The sequence below is a fragment of the Trachemys scripta genome, chromosome 4, assembly GCF_013100865.1.
Source record: "Trachemys scripta elegans isolate TJP31775 chromosome 4, CAS_Tse_1.0, whole genome shotgun sequence".
Lineage (NCBI taxonomy): Eukaryota > Metazoa > Chordata > Testudines > Emydidae > Trachemys > Trachemys scripta.
The window spans coordinates 42,155,577-42,178,700 of record NC_048301.1 but is presented as its reverse complement, the minus strand read 5'-3'; positions in this window follow the sequence as shown (position 1 = coordinate 42,178,700).

Below are 23,124 nucleotides of genomic sequence, written 5' to 3'. Positions count from 1 at the left end.
TGCTCACAGCTTAATGAGGAACTGGGATTTCCTTTGCTCTCCAATACATTTAAGTCCCTCTGTGGAAAGGGAATTGGTTAAAAATGGTTTAATATCCACCTATCAATTCCACTCCAGGCCATTTCCCATGGTGCAGGGACCACAGTCTCTCACAGTACTGAAGAGATCACTGCCCTGAGCCCCCTACAGCACAGACTCCAGCTAGAATCCTGCAAAGACCAGCTGCAGAATCCGAGGAGGTATTTTCTCCTGGCATCAGATTGAACTGGAGTCTGAAAGAAAAGGACAAGGGACAGACATCAACTTTCCTGACATCTCTGGGATTGCAATTCCTTCTGCCTCTCCAGCCTTCAGAAATGTACTCTGCAAAACGCCACCCGCTTCCAGAAACAAATACAGCCTAAGCCAAAACAAATAGACTTGGGTGTTGGTAGTGAATAGGCCAAGGTTCCATGTGCTGGCGTCATCTCTGCCTGCTGCCAGTGTGTTGTCATAGGAACAGCTGGATTATTTTACAGTCCAGCTGTGCAGCCAGTTCTCCAAAGGAGTAATCTAAAGGGAGGGGAGAGGGGCGGGCAGAAAAGTGATGCTGCATTTCTTCCAGTAAGGAAGGGGAAGAGAGACGACTCCATCTGCCAAAACCCAGAAACCCGAGTCCATCATTTCCAGGTACCTAGATGTTCTCCTTTTAGCTGAGATCTGCTGCCTTGGGGGGGAAGGGGCAAATCAAGACAACGGTAGATTATCATATTAATAGTTAAGCATTTATTGTTCTATATTGCGCCCCAACGAGTTTGATTCTTCAGTCATGTGGCAGGCACAGCACAATGTGTGTAGCTATGCTGAGCCTCCACAAAAAGGCCAAGTTGATATAATTAGCTTTATCTCACAAGAATTGAGTTTATATAATTAATTCCCTCTCCCACTAAGTTCTCCTCCTCTCTGGGCTTCTTGGTGAGTTCCCTCTTCTCCATGATGACAAGCTCTTTGGGGGAAGGGACTGTCTTTATTTTGTGTCTATGCAGCATTGAGCACACTGTTGCACATAAATAGATAAATAATCTTCTACATTGTGGGAACCCTTGTATCTGAACTATAATACATGGCTGTTGGTCCACTAGAAGGTTTTGCCTTCCAAAGTGGCCCTGGTGTGAGTAGGGTCTGAATGAGCTCTCTCCTGACATCTAGTGACAGCACTGGGGAAAAAGCCTTCAGGAGCAGACAGTATTTGCATAGGTACACCTACACTCCCTTAGGTGTTCAGCAGACAGACCTGCTTTGCTAAAGTGACCAATTTTGATTGGTTTGTTTTACAATTCACTTTAATGCAGGGATAATTAAATGTTATCCTTGTTGTATGAGTAAAGGGCAGCAGAACTGCATTTAGCATGCCCTGATTAAGGGAGTTACCTACTGAAAACTCACATGCTAAGCAGAGGACAGGGATGCCAAATCCCACTGAAGATGAGGGGAGGGGCAGGCATGGGTGTCTTTGTTTGGTGGTGTGGATTTCTCTTAAAGAGGCATAGACACCATTTGGCCCTGCCCTACCAAACCCAATCCAGAATTTAAAGACAGAGCTGGTTGAACTCAATTCAGATTCCTTGTTTCTGTTCAGCGATTACTAGAGCTGAAATCAGAGATGAGCAGATCCTAAACCTTAGTTCTAGTTTGGGGACAATGTTGCTGTGAAAGACAATAAGAATACAGTAGTACAGAGGTTCCTTGCTACCCAGTGAAATCACTAAGTGCTGGGTTAAATGGGTGTGGGGAACCTCAGAATGTGGCATCTCAGAAGTGGCTGTGTTAACAATGGCAGAGAGAGCAGCAGCAGAGGTAACAGTGGTAGCAATAGTGAGCTAATTGCAGAAGCAGTAGCAGAGGCATTTAGGGTGACCAGACAGCAAATGTGAAAAATCGGGACAGAGGGTGGGGGTTAATAGGAGCCTATATAAGAAAAAGACCCCAAAATCAGGACTGTCCCTATAAAATCGGGACAACTGGTCACCCTAGAGGCATTGCTTGATGCCCACCCCCCTTTTCAGGAGTGTAAGGGGGACCCATGCAAATGCACCTCTGAACTCTGGTCTTCACTGACTAAGGACAACCAACCGTGAGTGGGGCACAGCAGAGGGAGTGGGGCGTGACATGTTAAAGGTGTCAGATTTTCACACCACAAGGTGGAAAACTCAGGCAAAGGACACTGCCCAATGCACTGTGGGGGTGTGTATTTGCTTATTGTCAAGTATCAGGGGGTAGCCGTGTTAGTCTGGTTTTTACTCACGAAAGCTTATGCCCAAATAAATCTGTTAGTCTTTAAGGTGCCACCAGACTCCTTGTTGTTTGCTTATGGTTACCTTCTTTTGAATGGTGGTTGTGGATGATCTCCCAGATCAGTGCTGGGTTCCCTTTCCCCTTTTAATGAAAGTTTTCTTTTGTTATACAGACTCAGTGCTTGTGAGTGGGGAAATATTGTCTCCTAAGGTATGTCTACACAGCAATTAAAAACTTGCAGCTGTCCCATGCCAGGTGACTTGGGCTTGCAGGGCTCTGGCTAAGGGACTGATGAATTGTGGTGTGGATGATTGGGCTCGGGCTGCAGCCTGAGATCTGGGACCCTCACAAGATCCTAGAGCCTGGGCTCCAGCCTGAGCATCTACACCACAATTAAACAGCCCCTTAGCCCAAGCCCACACCATCTGTCAGGGAACAGCTGTGAGTTTTTAATTGCAGTGTGCAGACATACCCTTAGAGGCACCCAAAGGTGGTGCTTAGTTTCCCCAGATTACTGAGTGAGGGCTTGAGCTGGTTCTGTTTTGTATTGTTAAGAGGAACCACTAGATATTGAACCTCACCCTTGTTGCTGCCAACTCCACCAGGCAGAAGGGTTATACTAGTTAAATAAGGCAATTCATGAGACTGGAAAAATTAGCTGCCTTTGCAGCCTGGTCAAAAGGCCAATTTGTGCTACATCTTGATTGGATAACAGACTGTTCGTTTGTTTTGTTTAACTTTAAAACCAGCTATACAAAGGGCTGGGGTATCTTATCCTATGTTTGTTTAGAAATTTTTCTAGCACAGCAAGTATCCGAGGGTAGCCATGTTAGTCTGTATCCACAAAAACAACGAGGAGTCCGGTGGCACCTTAAAGACAGATTTATTTGGGCATAAGCTTTCGTGGGTAAAAAACCCACTTCAGATACATGGAGTGAATAGATGGTGCAGTGTCTGGAAATGACCAATAGATGGCGCAATGGGTTGAATCTGAGCTCTTGACAGCAGAGTTCAATATTGAGCACAGACACTGTTAGACTTTGTTTTTCAAATTTCCCACTGCTGCTCCCACCAATGCAGCTCCTCCTGTGCTAATTTTGTTGGCAGGGCTCAAGTATTTTTAGTCATGATATTGTCTAATCTGATCATGCCAAATTTGGATGATGCAGCAATTAAGGTGCCCGTGGTTGATCTACCAGAGCACTGCCACCATTGCTACCTGTAGTGGGGCTACATCTGAGTTACTGGCACCCTTGGAGCATTGCCCACAATTCCCAGTATGGACTAGCCAAAGGCTTCAGATCACATGTACTCAGTTTACAGGTAACAATGTTTTCTCTGTTAGCCCTACAGTTATACCCTGGGCTCTGAAGCCTGCTCTGCACTTGGAGAATTACCTGTTGTTGACAATGCATATCAGCAAGAGGGGCATCAGAGCTGTTGCTGATCATAGCTTAAGTTCAAGTGTAGACAAGCACATTTCAGAAACCAGTGTCTTGCTTCCTTCTTCATCTGGTGATCTAGACTCCAGCCCTGTCCACATTAGAAAACAGGGTCTCCTGTCCGGTGGTACCATGCTGACATCTTGCCCTTTAGGCTTGCTGCTGCCATGAGCGAGAGTTGGCTTATGTACTTCCACTTTTCATGGCTGTAAAGTGATCAACAATCTTGTGTAAAAATCTGGGATGTAAGTTACAAATGGATACACTCAGCTTCCATGATACCTGGCTATTCAGATTCCATTAGCCCCTGGGGACTCCGGAGACCTCCCTTCAAGACAGCTGCCTTGAATACAATGTTGATGGACAATGTGCCCCAAGGTTCATTCTGTGTAACTGGGAAGACATGGCTGATTTTGTTAAGCCTGATTTATAAAAGTGAGCATGTGACAGCAGAAAACAATTGGTTGTCAGGGTCACTAATTCTCTTGAGAGAGACAACCATAGTGAGTTTTAACCCTTTGTCATGTGAGTAATAAGATCTCTCAGCATCTCACTTTATGGTTTTTATTGATTATCTAACAAACATTTGTTCTGTGTTGTGGGGTGGGTAGGTGAATAGTGGTGGCTGTGACAGGAAGTGGTATTTGTTGCATGTAACTTTTGTTCTTGCCTGCAAATAAATCCACATGCTGCCCAATTTTCAAACATGGGCTTCTTAACAGATTGTCTTCAAATCTGCATTGGGAGGTGTGTCAGAGTCATCGGGGAGATGCTCTGGAAGTACTCCATACGAAGCCAGCCAGGACTCTGGGGGAGCATGTTTCCTCTCTCTGAGCATACTGTCTCCAGGGCAAGAAGCTTACAGAGCTTCGACCTGCCTGGGTCTGACCTCGGAGCATTCAGCATCCTCTTCCACAAAGTGCACTTCCTGCAGCGAGTCCACCTGGGCAAGGCTCCTGGGGAAGCCAGATGTCCCTGCACCCCAACTCCACAGTCAGAGGTGACTCTCAGCCAGATGGTAAAACAGAAGGTTTATTAGTCAACAGGAACACAGCGTAGGACAGAACTTGTTAACAAAAAAATCAGTGACTTTCAGCCAAGTCAATCTTGGGAGGAGGGGAGCCCAGAACCAGGGCCCTGGCCCTCCCCCTGTGCCCCAAGCTAGCTGAGACTGACTCACTTCCAGCTGCCTGGCCCCTGGTCTGCCTGTTGCTCCTCCAGCCTTTGTCTCACTTCCCAGTCCAAGAGTAACCTGCTTGTATCCCCCTCCTGGGTCTCAGGTTATGAAGGGGTGGCCATAGCACCCGTGCAGGCAGCTGCAGCAGCCCCTGCACTGTTATTCCCACCACCTAGACATTGGTGCAATACACAGGGAAAGTGAGGCACACACAGCATTCATGCAAAATAGTAAGACTCACATACAACACAACAAGGGAAAATCCCCACTTGTCACAAGAGGCTCCAATGCCAAACAGATTTGAATGCCCAAATGCATGATTTAGACATCCTATTGAGGAACCTAGGTCTTAATATAGTTTAGAAGCTATTCTAGGACCAGCCCACATTTCTGCAATTGATTGTAATTGGCTACAGCTGGCAGCGTGCACACACATTGGGGGTAGAATTTGGCCCTTAGTGAATAAATGGATTCTCTTTGCCAGAAGCTCAAAGTGCTTCTGACATTAACTTCCATGGCAGTTGTATGGAGATGCTGAGATTCCTCTTCTTTTGATATTTTCTGTCGTGGCACATTGGGGACATCTTTGAGGACACTTAGTTGCAGCCCATGACTAATTATGTCTCTGAGGCATTGTTCCCTGATGACACAGCTATCAGGATGGAAAATGCTGCTCCTTCTCCAGGGGGATTTTGCCTCTTGCTGTCTGGAGTTAGCCACAGGAAACCCACTTTCCTGTTCCTCTTATTTTAACCCTTAGAATACTGGCTGGTTCTATGCATATGCAGGCAAGTCAAGCAGGGGATCCTAGTCTGGGACTTTGGGCAGGTTTCCAACTGTGAGAGAATAAATTGGGTTAGAATTTGTTCCAGGTAAAAGTCCCAACCTACCCTCTTAGTTGCCACAAACTCTCATTGATCCTTTAGCATGTATTCTTTACACAGCCCATCTCTCTGATACAAGTCCTTAGGTCAGTAACTGGCATGGTGGAGGTGGGACAGCTGGGAAGTCACCCAAGAAAGAACAGCTGGGAGACAGCAGGGCTGCAGGAAGGGAGAGTAAAAGAATGAAAAACAGGGTATTTGTGGGAGAGTAAGAGAGCTGGGATGATGGGATTGGCATTAGTGGAGAACACTGGAGTGATTTCACTGGGGATAGTGAGGGACAAGATGCTGAGGACTCATATCTTCCGTTGGAGTTACCGAGGCTGAACCTAGTCCTATTCAGCACTCCAAGGATTCAAGATAAACAACAAAAGCTAGTAATCCTGTGTAACAGTACTAGCTAATATGTGCACTGGTGTGCTCTACTGGCTAGAATCCATATAGTGCAATGGTCACATAGTGTAGTGCCTAACAGATTCTCCTTCAGCTCATGTTGTTGTTTGTGTACTGGGATAACACCTACGGGGCCCCAGTCAGGGATCAAGGCCCCACTGTGCTAGGTGTTGTAAGCACACATAATGACAAGACAGACCCTGTCCCAAAGAGCTTACATCTAAATAAATGGTAGACCCTGGAGTTGTTAGAGAAGGAGGCTCTGAATTCTGTCCCTGCTGCCGTGTGGCCAGACTGTAGCACTGTGACAGCCAGGAATTCCTGGGGGCCATATGTTAGTTATGAGGATGATATTTAGCTTGTTACGGGTTTTTTTTGTCCTTAGAGCACTTCACAAATGTTAGCCTGCTGCCTTAAATAAAGGGGAAAGCCTGGAAGTGTTTCCCAGTGGACATAGATGAGGGAATGCATTGAAAAATCCAGGGTCTCTTTTTATTTTAAATATCACCATAGATGTTTCTGCGTGTCTGACATGGATTTTTCCCCAATGATATCTGTGACTCTGACAGCCAGAATGTGGAGACTGCAAACCAGTTCTGATATGAGATTAATAGAAATTAGTGCTTGAAAAGGCCAGTTAGATCATTGATCTGTCTCCCTGGGCCAGTGCAAACTTGCTCCCTATTGTACTAGAGTGCCTCATTTAAAGTACTCTATCACCTCTAAGCATTAACATTTTCCTTGGAGTGGTCAAGGGGTGATTATTATGTGCAGTAGTATGGGGACTTCTCTACACACTTTGATATGGGGCTGCTCATACCCTTCTTGTGAGGACCAAATTTACACCCCCACCCCCACACACCACCCCCTAAATTGAATCCACAAAGCCTGAGCCTGGGTGCACCAACAGGAGACTGCAAATCCAAATGAGAGTTACATGGACAAGTGTCTCTACCCCTCTTGTGCACAAATGCATTGCTCGCACCTGTACACATGTGCAGCCCGGGCTCCAGTGTTTGAAAATTTGTCCCTCAGTGTCAGAAATGCTTTTCTGCTTTCCGCAATAGGGTCATTAGCAGCAAGAGGTTCAGAGACACCAGTTGTACCAATTAATTAGATTGGGGCAGGGCCCTGGCCTTCAGCACTCTTGGCTATGTAGAAATAATACATATAATAATAGTAATTAAAAATGTTAATTTTGAAACATGTCAGTCTATTCCTGCTGAGAAGAACTTCCCTATTTATGAACTTTCAGTCTTCTAGGCAGAGCACATGGTTGTAGCTTTTCTAATAGAGATGCTATCAGGTCAGATTTGAGGCCAAATGTAGGTATTTTAAAAAAATCAAATAGACACAGTTTTTTAAAAGTAAGAACACCTCCCCGTGATGCATATGTAACCCAACATTCCAGCATTGTGCCAGTGCATGAGACCAGAAAGGGAAATTGACTAGAAACCAACTAAAGACAAACGTGAAACTAATTAGTGTGCTGTCATTATCCAAGCTGAATGAAGTGCTGAAAGAAAATAAACATTAACGGTGAAAAGCAGATTGGATTTAAACAAATTCCTTCAGCTTTAGTAATCTAAAGAGCTCTTAGTAACATAAGGAGGAAGGGAGAATAGTTTGTTTTTTAATATATGATTTTGTCCTGACACCATCCCGTTAAGTCTGCACATCTATTCTATGAAGACCTGTTTTTCCAAAGGACAGAAGCCTAAGGCCACACACATGCAGTTCTCTAACTGGCCCTTTGTATACACAAATACCTGTTTTGTGCAAGTAGTCATGATAATTGTGTGTGCTAAATAGGCATGCAGTTGCATGCATGTTTTATCATGCAGCGCTGGACTCCTGCCTTTTGAAAATCAGGCCCTGGATAATTAAGGTTTTTGGATTCACTTTCAAGTTCCCTGTTAGTGTAATCCCTGAGACCCTCCTTCCTCCATTTTCAGAGGCAGCTGGTGAACGGATTTGTCTATAGATTATGCATTTTATACTCATGCTTCTACAAAGCTCTCTGGGTGCAGAGAGAATTCTAGCTGCAGTTATGTCTGTTGTGGAATTCTCAAGATTCTCACCACCACTCTCGTTTAAACATCCACCAATCCTGCTATAAACAACTGAAAGAAGGTCGCCTTGTATCTTGGCTGACAGCCAGGGATAGAGGCAGCTCTGGTGAGTGGTGTGAGACAGAAAGTAAGCAAAAAGTAGTGTCAAACCATGAATAATCTCAGTGAGGACTGACAGTAACCAAGCCAGACAACCATGGTGCTAGATTCTTAATATATAATTTATTTCACTGTGAAGATACAAAATGCGCTGCAGTCACAGCCAAACTGAAAATGGGGAAACATGATAGTGGCAGGCAACTCATTTTGCACAGCCATATGATTATGTCCCCACCTTTTGTCCTTTTAGAACAAGGTGCATGCAACTCTTGAAGGGCTGTACAAATGTAGAATCTGCCCATTAGATGTTTCTCTGGTCTAGGATTCTCATGGATACTGGAGTTAAAACAGGAAGCACTGATTGTATCTTGTTAGTGCTGGAAAGAAAGCTGGACAGTCTCTGCTTGTGAACAGGGCCTAGATCCCAGACTAAAAGACTGGATCAAACTAACCCGACAATAAGCACTAATGCAGCAAGTAACATACTATCTGAGACAGGATCCTGATGGTTTTGAGGATCAGTGGGCTCCATTCTTGGCTACGTGGACAAACACTGGTTGCATCGCCACCCCACCCTATGACCAGATCTGACCCCAGGAAAGTGATATACCTGGTGATGCTCCCCAATGTCCCACTGCCCCGTCTCCACTGGCTGGTGTTATCGAACCCCATCTTTGTTATTCTAGTCAATAGTAAAATAGAGTTTTTAAAAAACACTAATATCCCTAGCTTAATACATTTCTCTAGCCCCCAACTGGATTAAGGGGCTGTCACCGTGCAGAGCCCTCTCGCACTGCAACATACAGTAGCTGTTAGCACCAGGCATATGATCAGTCACATGGATGTTATCCCAGCTAACGGGCCCTACAGTGTAGGGAAGAGAGATTGCAGCTGCAGGGCCCTCCTGGCTGCAACAGCCGCACAGCTGCCAAACTGAGGGCCACATTGGCAACAGGTGAGGAGCCCAAGGGCGGCACCTAACTTCATTAAGATCAAACAGAGTGAAGCCGTCTTTTGTAGTTCTGTAGAGCTGGAGCATGCAGAGCTGTGGCACACAAAGCTGAAGTACGCAGTCTGCACCCAGGGAGCCTGCGGGGGCAGCCCATTCTTAGGGCAATTCACCAGTGGGGAGCGCAGTAGGTGATACCATTTTGCTCTCTGCCAGGTAGCTTTAAGTTCCAACCAGGGCTAACAGTGGCTGCTTGGGAGATGGACTGAGTCAACGCATCTTCACACACCCTGGCAATGTCCTCTCTGATCCCGGCCCACTTGGGAAGCTGAACTGCTCAGCTCTGGGACCCTGGCAGAACAGGGGTTTGCAAGTGGTTTGCACCTCTGTGCTGCTCTGAAGGCAGACTATCCACTGCCGGTTGAGCTCAAGCAGTGAATTTGGCCTTCACAGTCCCAACGTGCAATGTGTCAGCTTGATCTGAGTGCCCTGGAGGCTCTGTAGGGGCCACATTTCTGTATTAAAGGTGAGGATGGATGTGAGCTTCAATGTTGAAATACCTGGGTCACGTGCTGGGCCATCCCTAAGTCTCCTAGGGGAATAATACAGAAATGATGGAGATGCTGTGGGATCAAAGGACCATGTGGGGCTGTGGAGTGGCTGAGCAGAAACATGTGCTGTCCCAGTGCCAGTCCTTTGCAGTTCATCACCACCTCCCTTGGAATGAAAGCTTTTCCTTAGAACTTATCGACACAGGAACATAGCTTGTGAGCACCTTTTGGTTTTTCAGGATAAGCGGCTTTCATCCACACACACATTCTTTTTTCTTTATGTTGCATCTTTATCTCACTATAATGAATCCACTTAGGAAGTGCCATAGCTCTATTTCAGACTCACTTATACTGCAATGTTTGTGTGGACACATCCCCATGATGAATTAACTATACCTCTTCAGCTAGTCCTCCGACTTCTATCCCACTCCATTGTTTCACATCTGAATTGGCCTGTCAGGTTACCTGCACACTATCTGCTGCTCCAGGGTCATCTTCACAGCATGTCTCATTCTTTTTTAAATGCCAGCATACATCCAAGTGCATCTATTTGTGGCTCCAGCTGACATCAAGTTCATAGACCTCTAGTCCATTACAGCCACTGTGCCCCAGGTTTCCCTGTGGTTGTGACAGGAGATCCTAGGCTTCCTTGCCAGAGGGAGGCAAGTTCAGTCTTATCTTTCTACTAGTCCCTGGAATGCAAAGTCCTACAAGCTGCTAGCAGAGCAGAAGCAGAAGAAGAGGTTCTCCTGGGACATGTGCCAGGCCAAAGCCAAGGAGCTGTGGCAGAAGTATGAAAATGCCAAAGACAAAAACAAGAGTTCCAGGAATGCTCCCAGTACCTCGAGTAAGACTCCCAGTCCACATGTACACTATGAGGACCCCGACCAGATTTTTGCCCGATGCTGTACACTTATTTTGGAAAATTACAGTGCTGAGTGGATGCTGTCATTCCCAAGGGAAATAGCTTGAGACATTATAGATAAAGATGTGTGAACACATGATTTAGGAAAATTATAGAAAACCAACCCCCCCCCCCAAAAAAACCCACAAACAAACAAACCCCTCCAATGCCAAAACAGCTTTCCCTTTTAGATCAGGTCTTCAAAGAAAGGAGTCAACAGGGAATCAGTCCTTGCAGGAGAACAGGGTCTGTGGCCGAGACAGAGGGAGAGAGGCCCTAGAAGTATCAGTTGGTGAGTGTCTCTCTCAGCACTCAGCTGAGTCACTCATAAAAAAGAGGAAATCAGGAGCAGCAAAAAGCTGTCAGACTAATGGCAAAGCAGAGCCATCTAGGAGGAAGGCTATGTAGGACAAAGGGCTGCCAGCCATGGAGTTTTGTGGTTAATCTGCTTTGGTGGAATCCGCATCCCCTGGCATGTACTTTGTCTTTCTCATCAATGTTCTGCTCACTGAATGGGACCATCAGCCCCAGGCAGCAGGCAGAGTGGTGGTGCTTAGACCAGTATCCTAGCAGGAACGTGACTGAGTTGTTCATTGAAATGCTGGACTCAAACCAAAACCAGTCCTGTTTTGGAACAGCTACAATATCCTCTGGATTGGAAAACAACACTGGGGGCACCTTGACCAAGGTTTCTGGAGAGCAAATACCAGGGAGTTTCCATCCAAGAAAGATCCAGGCAACATCTCCTTACTGTAAACAGAACAAAAGTGTTACAGTTCTCTGATTCTTAAGCACAGGAGGGTGTTGAAAAGGCTGTTGAATAGGAGCGCTGAGCACCTTGTGGGGTTTTATGCTGACTGAGGGAGTTGTGAGTGCATCTGTAGGCTGAGCTGCCAGTCTGTGTCATAATCACCAGCTCTGAGCCCCCCTCTGCTCCTGAGTTCTAAAGATCTCCAGAGGCTCGTAGCATCTTCGTGGACACCCCTGCAGGCCGGGAAGCAGACCAAAACATCAGCAGTATTAGCAACAAATCTGCCATCTGGCCCTAGGCAGCAGAGCAACTCAGGAGTTTGGCTTTATTTATTTTTCTTTTGCCTTTGGAGCCTTCACTCTTCATAGAAGAGGGTCTGAGTCTGTCACTAACACACATTGTGAGCTAAGAGATACATAAAACCCTGACTATTCTAAGGAACCCAGCTCAGGCATGTTTAAAAATAATTGTTTCTCATAATTCTTCGACAAACTGAAGCTAAAATCTCATTCCCCATGGCCTTGTTTTGTCCGTTGTGCAAGAGTGCTACTTTGTGGCTGCAGACCTTTGATATATCTAAACACTGTGAGTCTGTTCTTGCTCACCCTGACTTTACACCCATATGAAACCTCATTGATACAAGTAGAGCTGTTCCTTGTTTACCTTGGTATAAAATAGGGGCCTGATTCTGATCATACAGGACATATATAGCATAGCTATATCTCTCCTTCTGCACCAAATAACAAGATCCAGGCAATAGAGATGAGCTTGATGGAGTGCAGAAACTGAGCATGTAACAGTCCGATTGTAGTGCAAACAGTGGTCCTTGCTCAGGCCTGTAAGCAGCTTCACTGAAAGGCAGATTTTCATAGGGGCATGTGACTCGCCCAGCGATTGCTCTGCAGTCCCAGGGAAATGGTCTTTGGTTTGAGCATTATCCTTCAGGAGAAGTTCTTCAGAGCTACCCAGCCTTCCTTTTCCTCCTATATGTTCTGGTGCCTGGGTCATGAGTCTCTGCTCCTATGAGCTGAAAGACAGTGGAACGTTCAGAGCTTTAAAACCTTTGGAACAATTTGTCTATATTTTTAGCAGAGCTGCTTTTGAAGGCAGTTGAGCAGGCGCAGGTATTGCATCCAGGGATGAAGTCACTGTGGCTTCATGGCTTCCTAGATAATAAGCGGCACTTTGGTGAGTTCAGCAGTGGGAGGTTCACTAATCCCAGGGGATGTTTCTGGGAGAAGGAGGAGGGAGGAGAGGGTGTAACTGGTAAAATCTGCAGGCAGCCAAAACCCGGTGTTGTAATGTCTGAGTCCGTCTGAGTTTGGAAAGAGCCCCGCTGATATCACCCTGTGGAACTGTTAAGAGGCAAAATGCAAGAAAGGAAATGAAGTCCTTTCCAAACACTGCAAATGAGAGAAATTAATACCCACTCCTCCCACCCTATAACTGAGCTTGAAAACTTCTTTCACAGCAAGCCAGACATCCAATAGAGCAATCCTTCATCCTCCCCTCTCCCTGCAACTTCTCTCTAGCTATCCTTACTTATATTTGTAACAGGGGCCATACCACTGTATCTGAGCTCTTCCCAAGTAATTAAAAATAGACTTTTTAATTGCAAGACCTTTCACACTCATGGTGCATCAAACCAGGATAACACATAGTTCTGTTGCTTAATGAAGAGCCTTTATGGAAATGAAGTCAGGCTAAACACTGATTATTAATCTTCAGTGTGCGTTGTTTTGCTGATATGGTCCATCTTCTGTCACAGGATCCTAGGGAAGAGATGAACATGTTCAAAATAGGAACCAGTTAATCTGGAATATATGTTCAATACTTCATGGCACTAGCAGTGTAAACAGTGACATCACCCAGTGAACATTTGAACCAAGTGATTATTGCCTTGATTTTTCTCAGCTAGAATGTGGAGAACATGAGCATTAAATATTTTCCCCTTAGTGCTTTCTGCTGCAGTAACTGAGGGCTGGTGTGCCTTGCTGAGAACAAGTAAAAACAATGCATCCTAGTTTGCTTTGGAGAGGCGCGCATTCTCTTTTAACAGGTTGCTGGCTGTGCCTAGAATTCCTACTCAGCTCCTCAGACTGTGCTTAGGAAAGTTGGCTGATCCTCCCCCCCCCCCACCCCCAACATCTGTGATGGGGAGGGATATTATTCCGAGTTTGGCATGGTTCCTGTAACAGGGTGGCCTGCCCCTTTAAGGGCCAAGAGGCCTTGGGCCAGTCAGCCCTGTTCAATCAGCTGTGCCCTGCTACACCTGTGCAGGGTTGGATTTAAGAGGAAGGAACTTGGAAGGCCAGCAGTGGAGGGCTGGCTGGAAAGCAAAGCAGAAGGCTGTGAAGAGCTAGAGGAGAGCACAAGGGACATAGAGGCCAGTGGAAGACTCCAGGCAGGAAGGCCTGGGAATGAGGCTGAGGGGAGATGTGGAAAGGAGCACAGTCAGGGCAAAGGATGAGTGCAAAGGGTAAGTAGAGGAGTGTTTGAGTCAGAGGAGTGAAGACCGACCTCTGAGGAAGGAGTAGTGTTACCACCTGGCTGGTCTTTTTGTGGAGTTGCCAGAAAAATAATTTAATCTGCCATTTTTTTTTTAATGTGGATCTAAAGGTTTGCGTTATTATCACAATACACTGGGATATCTAATGTTAAATGTTTCTGTGTCCAGCTAAAGATGCTACAATGTTGCTGTTAAAAATAAGAAATTGCTGGAATTGGCAAAATCAAATGGCAAATACAAATTCAAGAAATAGACTCAATGGATTTTCTTTATGTATAATGTTCCAAAACATTCACATTCAAGCATGTAGTTTAAATTATAGAATTAATGCTGCTTGGGGAAAAAATAATCTCAGTGAAGATGGATACAAACAAAGCAGTTTGGAGAAACATGACCAAGGTAAGAAAATGATGTTATCAATATGTGTTCTCTCTCTAGATATAAGTGGCTGTTGAAGGGGTCGGGGCGGACTGCCTTGTAGTTGAGTGTTGGGGTTGCAGCAGGCTTTCCTTGTGTGTTTGGGGCATTTTTTTGCATTTCAAAGGTGGTAACCCTAGGAAGGAGGAGCTGGGCCCAATTTGAGGCTTGGGCAAAGACTCTTTTGTGTTTGGTTTTGGATTTGTATAACCTGGAAGGAGTGGGTTTTTGTTAACGACTTAGCAGGAGGGTCAAGTTGCTGAGGGGAAACTGCAGGCCCACCCCATGCCACCAGAGGGTGCTCTGAAGGCAGCAACCCTGTTAGCCCTGACCTGGTCTCCTATTCTCATGCCTGTTAGATGGGGAATGTCCCATAACCTCAGTAAGGCAATCTGGGAAACAATGGATATGATGACTACCAGGGAACAATTTGTATAGTGGGGGTGCTGAGAGCCATTGAACCAAACTGTAAACCCTGTATATGATGCAGCAGCACCCCTAGTTCCAGCACCTATGATGACTACAAAAAGAACAGGAGTCTTTGTGGCACCTTAGAGACTAACAAATGTATTTTAGCATAACTTTTGTGGGCTACAGCTCAACGAGAAACTGCTGAACTCGAATTAATATGCAAACTAGATACCATCAATTTAGGCTTGAATAGAGACTGGGAATGGCTGACCCATTACACACATTGAATCTATTTCCCCATGTTAAGTATCCTCACACTTTCTTGTCAAACTGTCTGAAATGGGCTATCTTGATTATCCCTACAAAAGTTTTTTTTCTCTTAATTAATTAGCCTCTTAGAGTTGGTAGGGCAACTCCCACCTTTTCATGTTTTTTTTGTGTGTGTGTGTGTGTGTGTGTATGTGTATATGTATATGTGTGTGTATATATATATATATATATAATATTACACATCTCCTCACTATATGTTCCATTCTATGCATCCAATGAAGTGGGCTGTAGCCCACAAAAGCTTATGCTCAAATAAATTTGTTAGTCTCTAAGGTGCCACAAGTACTCCTGTTCTTTTTGCGGATACAGACTAACACGGCTGCTACTCTGAAACCTATGATGACTACAAGCCACTTTCCTGGATGTTCCATGGCATGTTGTCCTCCAGGCCTCACAGACCTCAGCAAGACAGACCACAGAGCTTCACATACAGTCTTCAGCCCTCCATAGATCCTAGGCTCATCTTGTCTGATGTAGACACATGGATGTAGATACCAGCTGGAGGTGGAGGAGGAGAGCAGATGTGATGTTTATACTCCAGCCTACTAGCAGCACTGTGCTAGTTAGTATAATACTGTCCCTGAGGAGATAAAAGTAGCCAATTGAAATTAACTTTCTAAAATCCCTCACTACTTCTTCTTTTTTTTTTTTTTTTTTAAACATCTAAGGATGGTGGACAGTAAATTAGACGGGGGGTCTGCACTGTTATGGCTGCAGAAAAGGCCACTAGGATTGTGCAGAGTAGTCCAGAGAAGGGAAGTGATAATCCCTGTCTATACAGCTCTGGGGCAGTCTCACATAGAATACTGTGTTCTGTAGTGGAGAGAGAGATTAGATCTGAGTCTTGGCTAAATGATAACCAAGGTGGAAACCTGCAAATAACTGCAAGAGGGGCTCGGGGGTTATTTAGGGTGGAGCATGAGTTGTGAGTATGAGTAATGGAATGACATTAATAAAAGAGAAAATTTAAAGTGAAGAAGTACAAGATTTCTGCAAATAAGAGGTATGGGACTGTGGGATTATCTCCTAGGGGATGGAAGCCCAATATCTGTCAAGATGTTCATAGCAATCATTAATAATTATAATTAATAATAACCAATAATGTAAAACTCTACTTGACAAAGTGCCAGGGCTGTATAATAGAGAGAACAAGTACAAACTAGAGTAATAGACCAGATGGGAGCTAATGGGTTTTTCTGATTCTAACTGAGGATTGGACCTGGGGGTTGGACTGAAGAAGCTGCGACATGCAAGTGAGTTCTAATTACCTCCCTGCTGTAATGAAATCTAGGCTGAGTCAGTTAAGTCCCTTGGGCTGAGAGATGAATTTGCCTCTCAGGCCTCTTGGCTGAGGCTGCTCAGTTGCAGAAGGTGAGTCTTCTGGTGTCAGTTTTGACTGTATTTTATGGAAGCGGATCTCCAAGACCCTTGAGCCGGTTTATTACACGATCATACCATAGTTGCCATCCTCTCTTCCTCAGCCCTTTGGTACCACTGTGATAGGGGCTGTGTAAAAATGCATGAGAGAGCATTAAGAATAAATAAATTTCCCACTAAAGAATGGCTGCAGAGCGTGTGAGCGGCAGCTCCTCCAGGTGCCCAGGAGAGGCCTCCCTCTGGGACAGGGCTCAAGTCCACTGAAGCCCAGGACTGAATTAGCACTTCTTGTGGAATGGTCACTGACTAACCTGGACTTGACACATTCCTGCTCACAGAGCTCACTCTCAATGATATGCCAGACTGTGGGAAGTGAAACCTGGCTCTTCTTGCTCCCTGTCCCGACAGGCTCCAGCCCCGTGGTGGCATCACACCAGCCGGCGGGGATTGCTCAGAGTAAAACAGGAACTGTCTGCTTTATGTTTGAGTCCCAAGCCCATCTGAGGTCTCAGCCTGCAGTGAGTTAAACTGCTAGGCCATGAGGCAGGCAGGGGAGGATGTAAAGGACACAGCAGCAGGTGTGTGGGAAACAATTGGAATCTGTGACCCAGGGGAACAGCTTGGCACCTGCCTTCTCCAACCAACCTTCATGTCTCATAGTGTTGCTATGACTAATCACTACCTCTTAGAATCATAGAAGATTAGGGTTAGAAGAGATCTCAGGAGGCCAGCCAGTCCAACCCCCTGCTCAAAGCAGGACCAACACCAACTAAATCATCCCAGCCAGGGCTTTGTCAAGCCAGGCCTTAAAAACCTCTGAGGATGGAGATTCCACCACCTCCCTTGGTAATCCATTCCAGTGCTTCACCATCCTCCTAGTGAAATAGTGTTTCCTAATATCAAACCTAGACTTCCTGCACTGCAACTTGAGACCATTGCTCCTTGTTCTGTCATCTGCCACCACTGAGAACAGCCTAGCTCCATCCTCTTTGGAACCACCCTTCAGGTAGTTGAAGGCTGCTATCAAATCCCCCCTCACTCTTCTCTTCTGGAGACTAAACAAGCCCAGTTCCCTCAGCCTCTCCTCGTAAGTCATGTGCCCCAGCCCCTGATAATTTTTGTTGCCCTCTGCTGCTGGACTCTCTCCAATTTGTCCATATCCTTTCGGGGGGGGGGGGGGGAACTGGACTCAGTACTCCAGATGTAGCCTCAACAGTGCCGAATAGAGGGGAATAATCACTTCCCTCGATCTGCTGGCAATGCTCCTACTAATGCAGCCCAATATGCCATTAGCCTTCTTGGCGACAAGGGCACACTGCTGACTCATATCCAGCTTCTCGTCCACTGTAATCCCCAGGTCCTTTTCTGCAGAACTGCTGCTTAGCCAGTCGGTCCCCAGCCTGTAGCAGTGCATGGGATTCTTCCGTCCTACGTACAGTGATCATGTATGTTTAATTCCTGTCCTGTCTCTGTGAGGTTCTTAAAAAGAAGCCAGAGAGCTTCACAACAGTCCCCATCCCCAACACCAGAGTTAGGGTCTGAGTGAGAATCTCTACCTGAGCACTGATTGACAGCTACCCCAGCATCAGACATCCTGGGTATGTCCTGGCCTGGCCCACTAGTTCAGTTGATTCTCATTCTAATGGGAAGTCATAAGATCAGAGGGAAAATGTGAATGAGAGGGTGACGGAGGACTGACTGTGCCCTGAATGCAACTTGTCTGATTCGGGAGAGGGAACTGGTGATTCAGGATCTGAGGAGACCAGCACAGATTGAACAACTGTAGCTGTTTTGCAGGTCCCCGACTCAGACCCACTGAGCTCCACTCATGGGCAATTGGCCATGGCACAAGGGAAACCCTGTAGTGATTGTAAGGATGAGGGTAGGATTTTCAGCAGTCTATGTGGAATCCCCTTCTGTTGTTTGGTCTCTGCCTCACAGACTTTCATTCTAAATTCTACTTGACACAGAGGGACAAAGATAGGCAAAAATGGGGGAAAGGAGAGGAAGGATTGGGGGAATGAGAGAGGTCCCCTTGTGACCCAGCTCAAGGCAGCATGTGCGCATCTTGGTGGGTCTGTTAAACTATTTTTGGCTTTTTGTTACCTTTCCTCCCTCTTCGTGTTTCTTTGTCATAGCAGGAGGGAGCTTGAGGAAGGGGTTTTAATAAGGTGAGGGAAGTATCTTGGTGAACATGTCTGAAGAATGTTGCAAGTATAAGGGGTAGCATGGAAGGAGACATGGAGAAACCTGTGAGATAAGAATGGAGGCTGGCATCATTGGTGGAGCAGAGAGTACATGGGGAATACAAATGGAGCCTAGGCCTAAGATGTAGGGGTTGCATGATATTGGGCCTTGAAATCAACAGGGAAGTGATAACACAGCAAGATGAGATCTGCAATGTCAGCCAGAGCAAGTTAATGGAGGACCTAATCTGCTCCTACACATGTCTGCTGCTCCACTTCACCACTTGCATTCTCCTGACTTTGGCTTCCTCTGGTTACAAGCCCTCCTTAGCCTTTTTCACCGTGGGGCAGTAGAAGCCTGTGCCCAGCAGCTTTCTCTAGATATGTGTAGCTTCTACTGCTGCTGTGAAGGGATCAGTTCATGGGATGTCTTTGTCAAGAATCTCTGGAACTGAATGAACAGATGACACTTCAAGTGCAATTTTACATAGTGTGTAAAATTTAGGTCACCGAAATCCTGGTCTGCAACATTCAGAGGCTCATTAGGCACTTGAGAGCCAGCCTGAGCATCCCACTGCCAGATATGGACCTCCTTTTAATGTGCCCACGCTGGAAAATGGGGTCGTCCTTCATGTTCCTCCCCCATTTCTTTACCATCATTGCAGTTTACTCAATACTAAAGCAGCTTCCACTCCTGGTGTCTTTATATAATAATAAAATGACTGTTGAATGAATGGGGAGTCCCATGAGGCCAGGGCTGCTCTAGAGTGTAGATTTTCCCTAGAAAAGACCTGCCCTGGGAAGAATGCTGGAGGAAGAGAATCTCATGCCGCAGCTGTGGAGATGTCTGTGATCTGGTGGGTTTAGGTTCTTTCCACAGAGGCTGCTATTTCTGCACTATCTGATCTGGGTGCGATGATTCCTTGCTCTGTGAATCACCATGCATTGCATCCCTTGTTTTCTGTGGACAGTCCATTGTGCTTTGTGATGACATTTTGCTCAGCAGAGAGTGACCGATTGTGATGACTTTGTGGTGGTTAGTACATTTCCACTTACTCTTAATAAAAAGCCTGTAAAATATGTGATCTATGAAATGGTACTTGTCATAGTAAAACATTCTCAGGGTTGGTAGCAGTGACTGTAATACAGGGATCCCACATATTGCCCAGCCAAGGGCCACACTGGCAGTTTGCCAGGTTGACTAATTCCCCTAAAGTAGAGCCAGTTGCATCCACCTTCATCTCTAATCTGGCAGGGAAGGCTGCATGATGCATCAGCCAATGGGACGTGGTTGATCACATCAACACTAAACATGGCTAGCTGGGAAATAGACTGTACAGGCTTCATGTCTGTATTAACAATGAAGACCGATACAGGCTGCACAGTAGAACTCCTCTCAGGAATCTATATTTTATTGTCTTCTAAAAGGCTCTTGGAGGTCTGCAAGGCTCATAGGAAGCCCCTTTTCTGCCAGCCAGAGGGAAAAATCTTTGCCTAAAAATAAATCAAAGGCTGGTCATCCATGACCATGCAGTTGCTGCCTTCCTCGCTAGTGTGGGCAGCACCCCATGGAAAAATCATGTGTGATCATTTTGCCTAGCCCCTTGCTCTGGGACTGGTGTTCTTAACCCACACAGCATCTGATCTGATGGCTAAAACCTGAGAAGCTGCAGATTCCTGAGCTGAAGGCACTGGGCCCTGGTACCAGATTAGCTTTTTTTTTTTTTATTTCCTTTCATTTAGCAGGATCCTGCAGAGCTGGGCAACTGCCAGTCCGTCTGTCAAGAAGGGAACTATTTTGGGAATTTTTATGATGGAACAATATTTTTTTGGTAAACAAACGGAAAGCTGTTAAACAGGGACCTTCACCTCTCAGCTCTCGGTTCACCTCCCTCACTGCTGAGATGCCACAGTGACTGCACTGTCCAACTCGAAGAGCTCCCTTCGCAGCTCTGGCAGGGGCAAAACAAATAGCAGAGTTTTTTCCTTCCTTTCATTAACTGCTCAACAAAAAATGTGGGGAAGAAAGAGGGGTTTTGGTTCATGTGATGGAAGCATTTACAGAGGGTGTTAACGCCTCAGGTGCCTGAGGGCACACTGGGTATATATCCAAAGATCAGGGGCTCTGTGGACTTGCCCACACTGCATCAGTGAGAACATCTGACCCCTTAATTGAAAGCACTAGAGTTGTCGCAGTTTGGGACATATTACAGCCTCTTTGTGTATCAGTCTTGGAATGAGTAGAGTTCGGCTTCTCTTCTACACTGTTAAATGGGTAGGGATGTATTGGGAGAATGAGCTTATTAATCTATTTCGCCCTCCTGTCTGACATGTTCTCTGAGCCTTTAACAGACTTGGGGAAATAGTAGGTAAGGTCAGAAAATCTAAGGGGAAAAGGAGTTCTGGAGAGCTGGCAGTTTCTCGAAGTTTGCAGTTGTGCCTTTAATACTGTCTATCTGATGCAAAGGAAAGATGAAAAGAATAGTAAAGATGACTGCGTCAGGAGCTCTTTAATTTTGAAAATCAAAAAGGAATCTTATAAAAAGTGAAAACATGCATGAATTGCTTAGGAGTTCAAAAGAAGGACACAAGCATGTAGAGACAATCAGAAGGACTAAGGGATAAAATAAGTTACATCTAGCAAGAGACATAAGAAAATAAGAGGCTCTATAAATACAGTAGGAGCAAAGAAAAAGACAAAGGAAAGTGTTCTTCCTCTGTTTAGTGGGGAAGAACTAATAACTGACATCAAGATAGCTGAGGTGTTTAATGCCTGTTTTGCTTCAATCTTTCACTAAAAAGGTTAATGGTGACTAGGTACTTAACACAATTAATATCAACAAGGGGGAAGTAACACAAGCCAAAATAGGGAAAGAACAGGTTAAAGAATATTTAGATAAAGCCCTGCCAACTCGAATACTTCTAATTTATTAAATTCATCCTATGGTACTTAAGGAACTAGCTGAAGAAATCTCAGAACTGTCAGAATCTTTGAGAACTCATAGAGGATGGGGGAGGTCCTAGACGACTGGAGAAAGGCAAACCTAGTATGTCCTTAAAAAGAGGAACAAAGAGGATCCAGGGAATTATAGACCTGTCAGCCTCACTTTGATACCTGGAAAGTTACTGGAATAAATTATTAAACAAATGTGTAAGCACCTGGAGGTTAATAGGGTTATAAGGACTAGCCAGCATGAATTTTAAAAGACAAATCATGCCAAACCAACCCAATTTCCTTCTTTGACAGGGTTACTGCCTAGTGGATAGGGGAGAAGCAGTAGATGTGATGTATCTTGATTATAGTAAGGCTTTTGGTACAGTCCCACATGACAGTCTCATAATCAAATTAGGGAACTGTGGTCTAGATTAATTTACGATAAGGTGGGTGCACAACTAGTTGAAAGACTGTACTCAAAGACTAGTTTTCAATGGTTTGTCAAATTGGGCGGTCCCACAGGGATCAGTCCTGAGTCCACTACTATTCAATATTTTCATTAATAACTTGGATGATGGAGTGGAGAGTATGCTTAAAAAATTTGCAGATGATACCAAGTTGGGAGGGGTTGCAAGCCCTTTGGAGGACAGAATTAAAATTCAAAATGACTTTGACAAATTGGAGAATTGGTCCAAAATTAAAAGATGAAATTCAGTAAATGTAAGTGCAAAGTACTTCACTTAAAAAGGGAAAATCAAATCCACAACTACAAAATGGGGAATAGCTGGCTAGCTGGTAGTACTGCAGAAAAGGATCTGGGGGCTATGGTGTATCACAAATTGAATATGGGTCAACAATGTGATAGTTTCAAAAAAGGCTAATATTCTGGAGTGTCATGTAAGACATGGGAGGTAATTGTCCAACTCTACTCAGCACTGGTGAGGCCTCAGCTGGAGTACTGTGTCCAGTTCTGGGTGCCACACTTTAAGAAAGATGTGAACAAATTGGAGTCCAGAGGAGAGCGACAGAAATTATAAAAGGTTTAGAAAACCTGACCTATGAGGAAAGGTTAAAAAAACTGGGCATGTTTAGTCTTGAGAAAAGCAGACTGATGGGGGAGCTGATAACAGTCTGCAAATATGTTAAGGGGTGCTATAAAGAAGACCGTGATCAACTGTTCTCCACTTCCACAGAATGTAGGACAAGAAGTAATGGTCTTAAGCTGCAGCAAGGGAGACTTAGGTTAGACATTAGGAAAAACTTTCTAACTACCAGGGTAGTTATGCTCTGGAATGGGCTTCCAAAGGATGTTGTGGAATCCCCATTACTGGAGGTTTTAAAGAACAGTTTGGACCAACGCCTGTTAGTGATGGTCTAGGTTGACTTGGTCCTGCCTCAGTGCAGAGGGCTGGACTTGGGTGACATCTGGAGGTCCCTTCCAGCCCTACATTTCTATGATTCAA